Source organism: Saccostrea cucullata, unplaced genomic scaffold (genome assembly GCF_032062105.1).
Source record: "Saccostrea cucullata isolate Sc308-1 unplaced genomic scaffold, CSIRO_AGI_Scuc_v1 ctg12250, whole genome shotgun sequence".
Lineage (NCBI taxonomy): Eukaryota > Metazoa > Mollusca > Bivalvia > Ostreida > Ostreidae > Saccostrea > Saccostrea cuccullata.
The window spans coordinates 1-14,222 of NW_026922422.1; the positions used below are offsets into that span (position 1 = coordinate 1).

At 32.3% G+C, this 14,222-nt stretch overlaps 1 pseudogene; it reads right to left on the reverse strand.

Annotated features, from left to right (window-relative positions):
• Positions 1–10,318: 10,318 nt before the first annotated feature.
• LOC134261760 (heat shock 70 kDa protein 12A-like) lies at positions 10,319–11,420 on the reverse strand (annotated as a pseudogene).
• Positions 11,421–14,222: the final 2,802 nt, after the last annotated feature.

Below are 14,222 nucleotides of genomic sequence, written 5' to 3' on the forward strand. Positions count from 1 at the left end.
TCTTGTTAATTTGTATTATTGTTTTTTTTTTGTTCCTTTTGGGTAAATGGACCGCCCCTGACGTCACGTCATGGCGTCGCGGACAACGGTTGCACTCCTTGTGTTATTATTATAGGTATTACGTATCTTGTTTTATTTACCGAAAATTTCGGCAAAACTGATAGGTACGCGCACTCCTGTGTTCTCACAAATGTAATCACAATTTTCCTGGGTATTGCAAACAGCACACGAATCAATATGTGAGCATCTAGATGTATATAAATACATAAGTAATCCATTTCTTGCAAAAACAAACAAACAGAAAATGCCAAAGACGTAACAATTTTTATCCCACATTTATTCAATCTAAACAAATGCACTATACTGACCACTTCAATATTCAAAGCAATCTTACACTCTTGCTACGTTTTGGGGTGCATATAAATCGGAAAAACTTCGAATGTATTTTAAAATGCAACGAAGAAAATGACTATTAGATTTGAATTTCATTTACCAATCTTGTAATATTTATTAAAAGAGAAAATCCTTGTGAAGTATAAAAAATCCAACTTAATGATTTGTTATACATTTTACCTTATGTCATTCAATTAAATGACAAAATCGACGACACAGCATACCTGTATTTTTTTTTTTTACTTCATTATCAGGCTGATATTTCTAACGAAAGCCTATTAGGATCTATCTAGAGAGAAAAAAAAATAAAAGGCGTTATAACGCCTTTTGAAAAGGCGTAATAACGCGAAAAAAAGGCGTTATAACGCCTTTTGAAGAGGCATTAATATTACATCTTTCCATTCCAAAAGGCGTTATTACGCCTTTCCATTCTAAAAGGCGTTATTGCGCCTTTTTAAAAGGCGTTATTACGCCTTTCCATTCTAAAAGGCGTTATTGCGCCTTTCTAAAAGGCGTTATTACGCATTTCCAAAAGGCGTTATTACGTTTTTCCAAAAAGGCGTTATTACGCCTTTCTAAAAGACCTGATTTTGCCTTTTAAAAAGGCGTTATTACGCCTTGTAAAAGGCGTTATTTCGCCTTTCCAAAAGGTTATAACTCTTTTGAATAACCATTATTTTGCATTTAACAGGCCGGGCTTTGAACCCCCCCCCCCCCAAATTGTTAATTATAATATCTTAACTCTAGCACTGAAGACTTTTCCCCAAAAAGTGTGTATGTGAAGAGGGGGGGGGTTTACACCATTCGCACTCGTAATTCTCTATATTCCTTCACATCTCACTGACAACTGTTTGCATTCGTATTAAGAGAAGGCAACACTCTACTTGTGAAGATTCGATATAGGCAGATGTATCTTGGAGCTTTGCTTGCCATGTACTAAAATTCATGTAATTTAAGATTTCTTCTCTCTCTTGGAAAAAAACAGGCAAACTATTTGCATAGGTACAATGAGCAATTGAAATCAATGATCCTTGGTAGATGTGTGTCTGGTATTTAAGGATGTACAACACACCTACCCCCCAAAAATTCCTGTCGTTTAATTTTCGATATTTTTTGTATATTTAATACATGACTATATATCTACTGCATGTATGCATATTTTGGACAAAATCGTTCGAGTGGTTTTTGGACAGGAACTTCCGAAAGTTACCCCCCTTTAGTTGTTTACAAGGAGAATTTTTTTTTAATTAATGAACTACTTTAACCTTGATTTTCAATAAAACCAGGTTAGATATAAATGTCAAATTTCATTGGCTTATTCCTTTAACCATTTAACACAAAAACATAGTAATCTTTTTGATATACATATCATCAAAACAATTTTTAAAGACCTTTAACTGAAAAACTGTGAATTTTCTAAGCCTTGAAAATTGCGTATTTTTCAAATTCAAAATTTTTTTGTGAAAAAACCTGTCGTTTAATTTTGGTAAAAAACTTTCTTTAGGTAGCTGGTAGCAACAATAATCTTCATAATTTTTTGTATAATTTTTGTATGACCAGTTTTGATTTAATAGCGGAAAATTACCCCCTCCCCCTTTCTCAATAAATCAAGTTCCCGCGCGTCTTTCAGACGGGGGTCGATCACTTTGTTATATGAATCTACAAATATACATTAAAAAAATTAAATTGGAATATTGCTTTTGCTTAAAAAATATATTAACTTACAAATTTAAGAGTTCTCATATGTAAAGCGTATTTAAATGTAGATTTTTAGGCAATTTTTGAATACCCCTATCACCCCCACCCCTTCCTTTTTGCGTCGCAGACCATTAGCGTTTGACGAAACGTCGTTTTCAGTGCAAATATACTGGTAATTCCTCAAGAATCCCGGAGGTATGCATTAGTTTTTAAATTCATGGATGCAGAATAAATATTGACTACTCTTTTTATATGTATCAGGAAAAAATTACTGAAAGATTTTAGTGTTTAGTCCATATACAATGTACGTATGCGTTATGCATTCAATATCACAATTGAAACCTGGATACGAATTCAAGTTTTGTTGAAATTGAATATGTTGATTTTTAATTTTATTTCTTTAATTTTACTCATTATAAAAATGGTGTATGGTCAACTCTCCTGTGATATAAATGGAATAATTGTAGCTTCTTTCATGTCATAATTTCAAACGATACAGTATATGTGGCCGTGGGGATACATCGACATTTGCATTAGATGTACATACACCCCTCATGATATTGTACGCATTTCTTTCAATGTCGTCGCTTCTAAAGTTAAAATGAAAATTCCCTATTCGTCCACATTAACTTCAAAATATCAAACATTAAACTCTTCATCTATTTCAATTTATATCAAATCCCACATTGATATTTTTTTTTAAATCTTACAGACTACGTTTTGTTTTGATTCGAGGAAATGCGAACCGACATTGTTGACAGTCGATTTGCTGCAATAGGATATTCATAAATGCAGATAATTTCAGTACTAGTGAACAATTCTTTTCAATTCTATACTTACATTGTGTATATGAAGTCTATAGTATTCAATTCTCGGATTTATCAGGTCTTGCTGTATGATTCTGTGGAAAACCGTGAATCAAGGGAGGAAAATAAACATCTCCTACATTTTCAGAGTTGTTCCTCTTTGATCAGTAAGGGTCTGAGAACAACATCTATTTTACATTGTAAAAAGTTTATTGTTTATTTATTGTTGTTTTATTTAATAAAAGAAGAAAAACAATATTTATATCGTGTATGCACAAATTGTAATGAAGACCATTAATCGGAATGTTATATAGGCAATTGTACATAATGATAATTTCGGCAATGTAAAATAAAATTTTCAGAATAAAAAAAAAATGCTGCGCTTTGATCAAAAATACAATTTATTGTACAAATGAAATGAAATAAACATTAAGAGATGGTATTTTATGTCTTGCTTTTTACGGAGTTTAATCGGGTTAATTAAAAAATACTTATTGATTGAGTATGGTACGCACAATCACAGCCAAGCCCCATATTCCAATTTTCTTTCATGATTGATATACATCAGGATCGTTTTACTCGTCGTTTTGACGCTTTATTTTTGACGTTAAACTTGACGTCACGTCAAACGTTCAATTGAAATCGCCTTTTAATTTTTTTCTCTCTAGATTGATCCTTATAAGCTTTCGTAATTTCTCATAGCAGACATAAATAATTATTATGATTCGATTATTCTAACAACTTTTTTTGAAGTGTTTATACACGTACATGTATATTACATGTATTTGTACACGTCATGTATTAATCAATATTTACATTTGCTGATGTCTTTCCGTATATGACAATACAAATTGAATTGACATTCAATTTTCAATGACATGCAGTCGGTCACATGATCAGATTTAAAACAAATAGCGCAAGACTTTTGGAAAGTCTTGATTGTGACGTCATATGACGTCGTATATATACGTGAAGTTGCATTTCATTAACAAAGTCTAAATAGAGCATTTTTTCTTTGTAACGTGAATAGAAATAAAAATATAAATATAAGAAATAAAATATTTTTTTAGAGTTTCATTGGGATATGACATGAAGTCGGTACATGATCAAATTTACTATAACGCCCTTCGGGCGTTATAGAATTTGATTACGTGGACCGACTTCATGTCATATCCAAATGAAACTCTAAGAATGATATCTTATTTCTTAAATAATCGATAAGTAAATGGAATATTCATTCCAGAATTTATAGCGAAATTAAGAAATAAATATATTTACAGTTGCCAATGTATTTCCTTATATGACAATACAAAAAAAATGAAATTCAATTTTTGATGACATGCAGTCGGTCACATGATCTCACTTTCTTGGATATGGAAAGCAAACTGCACGAGACATTTGGAAAGTCTTGACTGTGACGTCATTTGACGTCGTATTTATACATTATGTTGCATTGAATAACAAAGTCTAAATATGGAATTTTATCTTTGTAATGTGAATAGAAATAAAAATATAAATATAAGAAATAAAATATCATTTTTAGAGTGTCAATGGGATATGACATGAAGTCGGTACGTGATCAAATCTACCATAACGCCCTTCGGGCGTTATAGAATTTGATCACGTGACCGACTTGATATGATATTTTATTTCTTAATACATGTCAGGCATGCAGTATCAAGGGGTGAGTGAGTGAGACAAATCTTGAGTCCACCCCCCCCCCCCCCCCCCCCCAAAAAAAAAACTTTTTTAGACTCCATATTCCACAGATGAAAGGTCTCCATGCATTTATTTCAAAGATCGTGAAAAGGGGGATTTGTAATGGCGTCTTCCTAGTGCATTCGAGATCGTTTTTCCGCTAGTCGGAAAGGCCCGAGAAGTTGCGATTGCAGCTCATCATTTATATAGACGTTGCGCACGATACTGGTTATACTTAACGTTGGGACGTTGCGCACGGTGTTGGTACTATAATATCTAACTCTTTATGTCGCATTTAGAAATTGGCGGTTTCGCGATGTCATATTTTCTTGAAATTAAAAATAAAATCATTTATGTTATCTAAAGTAATGAATAATTCTTAAAATTTTCTTTTAAATAATTTAAAATTAATTTAACTATGATGAGGCGTTGGTCATTTACGGCGAACTTCCCGTGTCCGACGTTACATCAATTATTGTTCGCGCATCTAAAAGGTATGAAAAAATGCATTTACAATTCTCTGAATTAAATAAAATTTAGGGATTACAATAAAATATATGCATTCTTAAAGATATTGTTGAGTTTTTAACATCATTTTATCAATTTCTTGAATTTAGGCTGGATCTACAGTGCGTAAGTAATGTGTCTAACAGTAAGAAATCGTTTCCTTACACTGACATTAGCCGAAATGGAGATGTGTACCAGACATAAATCCCAGACAAATATTAATTTTGGTGAATAATCTTTTAGTACATATATTTCTTAGATTAATTGAATTGATACATTTTATATTACTTTTCCAACGTAAATATTAGGACGTCTTTCTCAAGTGTAGCCATTTTGTTATGCACGCACGAGTCACTGTATTGTTACTAAATATGTCTCAATAACATCAAAAATATAGAAATTAATGTAAGATATAAAACAATCATGTATGTAGCTTCAAAGAACATTTAATGCTGCATTTACTAATTACACAATCTTTACAGTAATGGTCTACATGAAATAAATGGAAGCATTAATAAAAGTGTATCCATTTTGTCACAGGTACGAAAAACGTCATTTTACGCAATGCATACGTATGACGTCGGGAGCGTCAAATTAGTATCGCCGTGGCTTTTTTTCATGCAGGTCCGTAGTACCAGCTCACAGGTACTTGTGGACAGGAACCACCCCCACCCCACCCCCGATATTCAACCCCGGAACTTGTTGGAGATTTTTCACAAATAATATTTATTATACTTAATCATCATGTGTATATGTACGAAAGCAAAAAATTATGAAAACCCCAAAATGATATCGTTCCTCAAAAAGTACCCTTCTAAACGAAGTATGCATTATAAGAGCCCCCACCCCCGTCTTTCACCAAAATATTTAAAAGATTTTAGAATTTTCTTGATAAAGCAGATTTTCAATCTGGTGAAACGTCTCCATCCCTCCTTTTTTTCATCCCCTATATATATATACTAAATTGATACTTATTTTTTTTTTTAATTCAAAATGACACTAGTTCCACTGAAACGTAGGAAGTATAAAGTACTCTCATTTTTTCTCATCAAAGCGCTTGCGGACGCTATACAGAAATAAAAGACATGCTATGACCTAACTGAAAAAAAAATATTGAAGGAGGTTGAAAGGGAATAAGACTTATTTATTTTCTCCTTACAAGACAGACAAGTGAGAAAAATAGAAAGAGGAATATTCACTGAGTGTCTTTGGCATTTCATTAATTAAAATTTTATTATTAAGATTTATCAATAAACATCTAAATATTTCAAAAAAGAAGGTTCAAACATTGAACATTATGTGCCCTTTTATTTATTTTTTTTTTTTTTATACTTTTGAAAAAATAAATTCATTTATAGATCTAAAATATGTATGTACATGTATAAGGTTCAAAACGTTATAACAACGTTATGACTTTTTAACGTTATTTTGACGTAACGTCAATGTGTACCAACACCGTGCGCAACGTCTACGCTTATAACGTGACAAAAACGTTAAACGATGAACATTTTTACAATGTATTGACCTTTTGAATAATTTTTATTCTTCCACCAAACATTCCTGTTTCACCATTACACGTACATATTACATATTGATAACTGTATTTATACAATTAGAAAAAGATATAATTATAATATTGTCTACATGATACAAACAAATTGGGCTTTGAAAGGCATTTCTATATAGTTCCAAATATTTGATGTTTTAATAAGGCTTTTTCACGATATTGATATTTTTTATGTGCATGCCAGGAAAACCTTAAACAAAAATTTCTAAAAAAAAATAAAAAATAATAATAAATAAATATTAAATAGTTACATAATTTTTTTTTATTTTTATATATAATCATGTACTTCAATCTCATTTTATCTTTCTAAGGGAAATTTTTATTATTATTTTTTTTTATTGTAATTTAAGACAGCTATAGGTGTATCTTAAGTTACTGTATACAGGAAAATTTTCGACTCCGTTTTATTTTGCCCCTTTCGCCCTCTTCTTGAACGGACACATTTAAGACGGAGCGAATTGAAATTACAGAGCATAATTTCTTAAACAGAACTATGATTGGGCGAATTTAAAACGGGGCAAAACTGTTCGCAAGTGCAAAAGGGCGAATATAACCCTGTATACTGTATACAGCATTACATGTATGTCAGCCACGAAGCATCGTTTTGGAAAGGGGGGGGGGGGGGGGAGGAGGCCAGGATTTTCTTTTTGACTTATCTGAAAACGTTGACAAAATCAGGTTATTTTTTAGATTTTTTTAAATGAATGAAATGTAAATGTTCATGACAGTCTGATGTAGCTTGAGTATAGCTACATTAATGTGTACCGGGTTTACCTGTGGTCACTAACTGGTAATTTACACCTGTTCACATTTAAACTTTATGTCCCTGTTGTTAAAATTGATTTCTGTACTCTGTTTTACACATGATTATAAAGTCAGAAGTTAATAAAATAGTAGTTTTTATTCAAAATTAAAGAAAATTACAAATTTACCTGTTTCTCACCTGTGAAATACAGGTAAAAATTACTTTTCAAAGCGAAAACCCCCAAAACATTAAAATTTAGTATTTTCCCTGTGTAAATATATAGTTTTATATATCTTACTCTGAAAAGGAAAAAGATATTGACATTTGAATATTTTTTGTTGTTATTTCACAACTTTTTCCAGATATTCAGTGTTCAATGGTATTTTACATAGAAATATATATAGGGATGAAAGAGTTAAGCAAAAGACAGGAACGCAAAAATTCATGTAATAACACATTTTTTTTCGTCAGCCAGATTGAGTACAATTTTCAATAGTGTAGTGGCTTATGAAAAGAAAACAAAATAAAAGGAAAAAATAGATATGCGCAATTTCTTACAATTAATAAATTTTATAATATATTGATTTATTGAATTAGCTTTATGTGTTTAAAATTAGTTTAATAAATGTATTCAAATTATAGGTGTTGCAAATTAGAAACGTGCATCTGTGGGCAGGGTTGTTGGGGGTATTGACCAGTGTGCTTTTGCTTTCTTTTATAGACAAATGCAATATAATCCAAAAAAAATATTCATTTGTACTGGCAGGTGTAAATGTATAGCGGGAAGGGGTTTATTGACAATAATGATACCATACTGTTCTAAGCAAATCTACAGCATTGCAGACAAGCAAAAACAAAATTCTATCTCTCTCTTTTTTTCTAACCTATAATAAAATGGATTGTTTTTGCATGTCCACAATAATGCAGTAATAAACATACGAAGTAAACACCCAACCCTATCCCTGCGCCTACTCGCTTGACACAGACATACACTTCTAATTTGTTAACCAATGTATACATGCCGAATATGCATATCAAGAGCTTTTAAGGAACCTATGGTCAATCTTCGGTAATTAGATATGTGTTATTGGTTAGAAATTTATTAAGACTATCAAAAATATGCCGATCTAAGTTAAATTAATTTTGTATAGTTAAGAATAGTGTATTTAATGAAACTAAAATCAGAGTCAGAAAAACGATACATATAGGTGTATTTATGACCGTAAAAGCCCAAAGGTTGGTCTTATTGTTTTAGTTCAAAACAATTTTACAGCTTGTTTCCCATGTTGGTCACATGTATATAATTTGAATGAATTTTATGATCTTTTTTTGTTAAACGCAGACAAAAAAAATTGTTTTGCTTTATTACATATTGTTTATAACATTTTGCGTTGTCTTCAGTGCAAAAATAAAATAACGCAAAATGTAACAACGAAAAAGGACGTTATTGCATTTTGCGTTGATCTCCACGCAAAATGTAATAATGCAAAATGTAATAATTTAAAAATCATGTTATTACATTTTGCGTTGATCTCCACACAAAATGTAATAACGAAAAATGTAATAATCCAGGTTTATTACATTTCGCGTTGTTATTACATTTCGCGTTGTAACAAACCGCACTCTGTTCGAAAGAAAATGTTCCGGAATTTGTATGTGCGGTAGGTGTTGAAAATTGGCATATATTTCTTAATACTCAAAGTCATTAATAATGACTCTATAACATTTCATTTAGAAATACTATGTTATACATCATGAAAATAAAAATAATACCATATCCTCAAGTATATTGTGTAAAATAAGGACGAACAAGATGTGTTTGTGAAACACTATGCGCCCGGCGGCAACAAAAATCGAAAAAGCTATTTCTAGCATACTAGCATAGGTAACAGTCAAGGCCACAAGGTCATTGACCTCGGTGTCGTTTGAAAGATCTTGATAAGTGAAGTATGCACACCAAATATGAAGTCTCTATCTTTTATGGTTCAAAAGTTATGGTAAAAGGTACGAAAAAGCTATTTTTAGCATATAGGTCACAGTCAAGGTCACCAGGTCATTGACCTTGGTGTCATTTGAAAGAACTTTATTAGTGTAGTATAGATACTAAAAATGAAGTCTCTATCTTTCATGGTTCAAAAGTTATGGCGAAGGTTAAAGTTTGCAGACAGAAAAGCTATTTTTAGCATATAGGTCACAATCAAGGTCACAAGGTCATTAATATTGGTGTCATTTGAAAGCACCCAATTAGTGAAGTATGCATACCAAATATGAAGTTTTTACCTTTCATGGTTCAAAAGTAATGGCAAAGGTTAAAGTTTGGGGACAAACAAACAAACAAATAAACAAACAAACAAACAAACAGACAGACAGACAGACAGACAGACAGGACAAAAACAATATACGCCTCGGATCTATCGATCCGGGAGCATAAAAAAGGGACCAAGCAACTATACTTAAATGGAAAACTCCTTTAAACTTCTAATACCATTACATGTTCCTAGACAAAAAATCAGCATGCGTTACCAGGGTCTTGAAAAAATTTCAAAATTTTGCATCATTCAAAGAAAAATAAACATAAATTCCAGATTTTTTTCCATCAAAATTTGTTTTAGAAGAGGTGTACAAATCCTTATATAGACATTAAAATATTATTGCACACAGGTCCTTCATTTAGTGGTACTCTTCAACTTCAAGGATGAGCCCAATAAAGTTCAAACTATGTTGCGTGTGAACTTAAATTATACCGTCATTTAAATAAATGGCATAACTTATCTAAAGTTATGAGTGTGGTGAGCCTAGCATTAGAAGATATAAATATATTTATCTATACATGTACAGGTTAAAAATGAAAGATTTACAAAGAAGAACAGAAGTTCTGCTTACACAACGATCTGTTATTATCATTTAGTCATTCTTGGTTTTCATTGTCCCCTCGTCCTCTTCCTCTCTCATTTCAAGTGTGCAACTAATAGGAGTACTGCTGAAAACATCAATAGCTATAACTTGTAATTCTGTGTCTCCAAAGATGCAACATACGATGAAAGGTTGCTCATTTTGACCAAATAATCCCATGAGCAGATTCATAGGAAGTGGAACTGGCAATTCTCCAAGTAAGAAGCACCCTTCGTCATCTGTATATTTTACTTCTTTTTCAGAAGTGCAGAATATTTTTACCGCCGCTAAGAGTTGAAAGGGGGAGGTTGGTGTACATACACGGCATGTTCTATGCCCTATCTCTACCTCTGTTCCCGCAGAAATTATAACATCGAAACAATCACGGCATCTATCTACGCCACCAACTGTGATTTTCTTCGCCTCTGGGTGAATCTCAGGATCGAACTCTGGGCAAATACTCATTCCATATGTAAACCGAAGAATTCTTGATTTTATTAGTGATGGATCATGTCCAAAAATCACAGCCCCTTTAACCACTGACAATCCTGCCTCTGGAGGCATAACAAATCGAACAGAATTAAAAGACTTCTTAATTTCTGTTTGTATATAAATGGATTCCGCTGAACCCCCTACAAGCAAAATGATTGATATTCCTTTTGTCTTCGGATTATCAACAACTTTTTGCATATGTTCAATTATTTCGTGAATAGACGGGTCAAAGAAGCTTTTCATGGTTTCTACATTTATATTTATCTTGTCTCTCTCAACTTTTGATCCCACCGATCTTTCAAATACTTCTTCCAAGGTTTTTCCTACGTTTTTTTCGCACAACTCGTTTAGGGTAACAGCTGGTATTGACATTCGAATTGGGTATGTTCTCTCCGAGGCTAATGACCTCTTTCCTACCTCAAAATCGCGAAAAATATCGAGATAGTACTCTGGTTTCTCTTTCTAAGTTTTTCCATGACTTTTTCTCCGAGTATGTCCGTGAGATGTTTTTCAAATTCCTTGTCAACTGCCGTCCCACCGCAAGCTCCCCCGGTAGCTTTGTGAATTTCTCGCAATCTTCTATTTTCCACTTTTTCGTGCACAGTTATATCAACAGTTCCTCCTGTAAAAACAATCTTTTTACTTAGTAATCCGCTTTAAAAGGTACAATACAAACGCCATCTATGGATGGATACTTTCTAGGACAGTTTTATCATATTTATTACATGATAATAATCACTCATAATAATAAATTCATGTAAGATGTAAAAACTTTGTTCATCTCCAACTAAAGAACTTCCAATCAATTGTTTTTCTGCATTATATATGCTGATCTCAAAACATCGGTGATCTTGTCTTTGTTGTAATCAGGCAAACTGAACATCCGTTAATAATTCACTAAGTACATAAAGGCCTAAAAATTAACAGGAAAAAAACGTATGTCAGAATTTGATCTACTACTACGCAGTACAGTTAAGGTTACAAATGGAAATATCGGCGATTTTTTAAGATGAAAAATACATACTTTATTAGGATGCGCGATTCTTTTTAGGACTTCACTGGAAACATTTAGAATTTTTATTTAGACTTGTCACGTGATGTCGACGTCACAGGATTTTTAGCAATTATACTATAATATATGCAGTTTAGAGGTCATCTATAACTTCCAATATTGCAAGGGCATAACTAAGTTAAAGATCTTGGTTTAATTTATAATCCTTTTCAACACTATATGTAGTTTGTGGAAAGTGCTGCGAACCAATACAGATTCCCTTTTTTAATTGCTAAACTTTAATTTGTTGGACAGCAGGTTGAATATTTTGCTGGTCAACTACTTTAAATATAGCTATAATAAATTTATTTGCAGTATTTCATGAGGTTCGCAGCACTTTGAGGGTATGCCCTTGCAATAAATCGATTTATTAGGGCCCTTCCACTACCTTTCAATGAATCTGCATACAAACACACGACAGTACCACTTGTCTGGAGAATATACTGTAAATGTATTACATTTGGCGGTGTATTCTTTTGAGCGTTTTTGGCATAGAACCTTCTGCTAATACAAGTACAACGAGAAATGTCTTAAACATATATACATTAAAAAGAACAGTAAATAATGTGATATATCAAATCTATGCTAACTTGTTCAAAAATCAATTTCCGCCAAATATTGTACACACTAAATATAATACATTTACAGTATGGACAGTTAATAAATATAAAATGCTAAAATAGACATCGCATCCAACTTAACGGCCTTTTATTTAACTGCAAATAATATATTTTTGAGAACAAAAGACATTTTTCACTGTACAAAATGTTACTGTTACTTGATCAGCCTCTCACTGTGTACAAATCAGTGGCGGATCCAGGGGGGGGGGGTTACGGGGATTGCAACCTCCCCCCCCCCCTTTGGATTTGCCAAAAAGAAAAGAGAAATAAGAAAGTTCCAATTTTTTGTTGTGTTTCTACTATAGAAAATGTAAGGTGAAAGGCTAATGTTGTAATATATTAAGAAATTCGGTTGAAAAAAACAAAATAAAATCGCACCCCTTTTCAGGTTCGGAGATTTATTTTCCTTTCTTTTTCAAAAACTTTCTGGTAATGTATACAAGTACTTTTTCCCAGATTGATCAAAGTCCCACTTTCAAAAACTATACTCCACCCTGTATCGATATTCTTTTGTGTTTTTTAACTATTTTTATGTTTAAAACGTTTGTTTTAATTGTTTCGCCTTCAACCCCCCCCCCCTTTTGAAAAATACTTCAACACCCCTTTGAAAAATTTCTGGATCCGCACTTGCAAACTGCGTCATTTTTGCGAGATGACGTCACATTGACAAGTGCATTGCGATCGATGCATCGTTTATATACTGTTGTGTGGGATTCAACAAATGACAAAACTGCACGTAATATTAAGTTTTTATGTAGTATACAGCTATCCAGCTCTTTGAAATAGCATATAATTTCATTTTGTGGTATTTTGAAGACCTTATATTTTGAGTGACGTCATAAAAAAACATTTCCCTTTTCCCTTACAAAGGACAAGATAGGGTAACAGCCGAATCTGGCCCCTTATTTGATATAAAAATCAGAACACTGGTAAAATTGTGATAGTTTGAAGTTAAGGTAGGATTCTTCTCTGGTTTCTGACTAGATGAAACATTCAAAGTATATTTGCTTATATGTCTTATATATTGAGGTGTGAGGAATTTAAAAGACCATATTTTTCTTTCCTCATCACAATTGAACAACTTTAAGTAGAAATGGTAAACTGCGTTTGAAAACTAGCAGGGACTATATTTTTGGCGGAATGGTGGCGTATGAAAATGTCTTCTTTTCTGCCTCTCAAAATTATAATAGAACAATGAATTTATTTATAATTTGTACACAATCGAAGACTTGGAGAAATTTTCAAATGTAAGATAAATTAATAATGAGGGACTAAACTTTCAAAATATATCAAATAAATATGATTTTCCAAACAAACTAGAAATTTGTTAGCTTTTAAACGCTTCCTATCAAAGTGCAGATTTGAGCCAAAAATCCATAAAAAGTATTTTTTCTCTCTTAGTAAACGATCAAAACTTTTTGTTTTTGTATCATTTTGTACATTTATAAGACTAATTTATCATATGTGAAAATAAGAAAAAGTTAAATACAGGAAGCATATGAAAATAACTAATATATCCTTAAAAATTAAGAAAAACAGAGAAAATTCGGATTAGCCAATATCCAGTTAAGAGTCAGTCCGCGAGAAAACCATGCAGAACTGTCCAAATCGAAGGTTGTCATATCTTAATGAAATTTGGTGGGTAGTTTGACTTTATAATATGTTATTCAAAAATGGCCAAAAAAATTCCCATCATTCAACATGGCAGCCGTAGGCAGCGCCAACTCCTTTTTGCACATTTAAGTATAAGTGC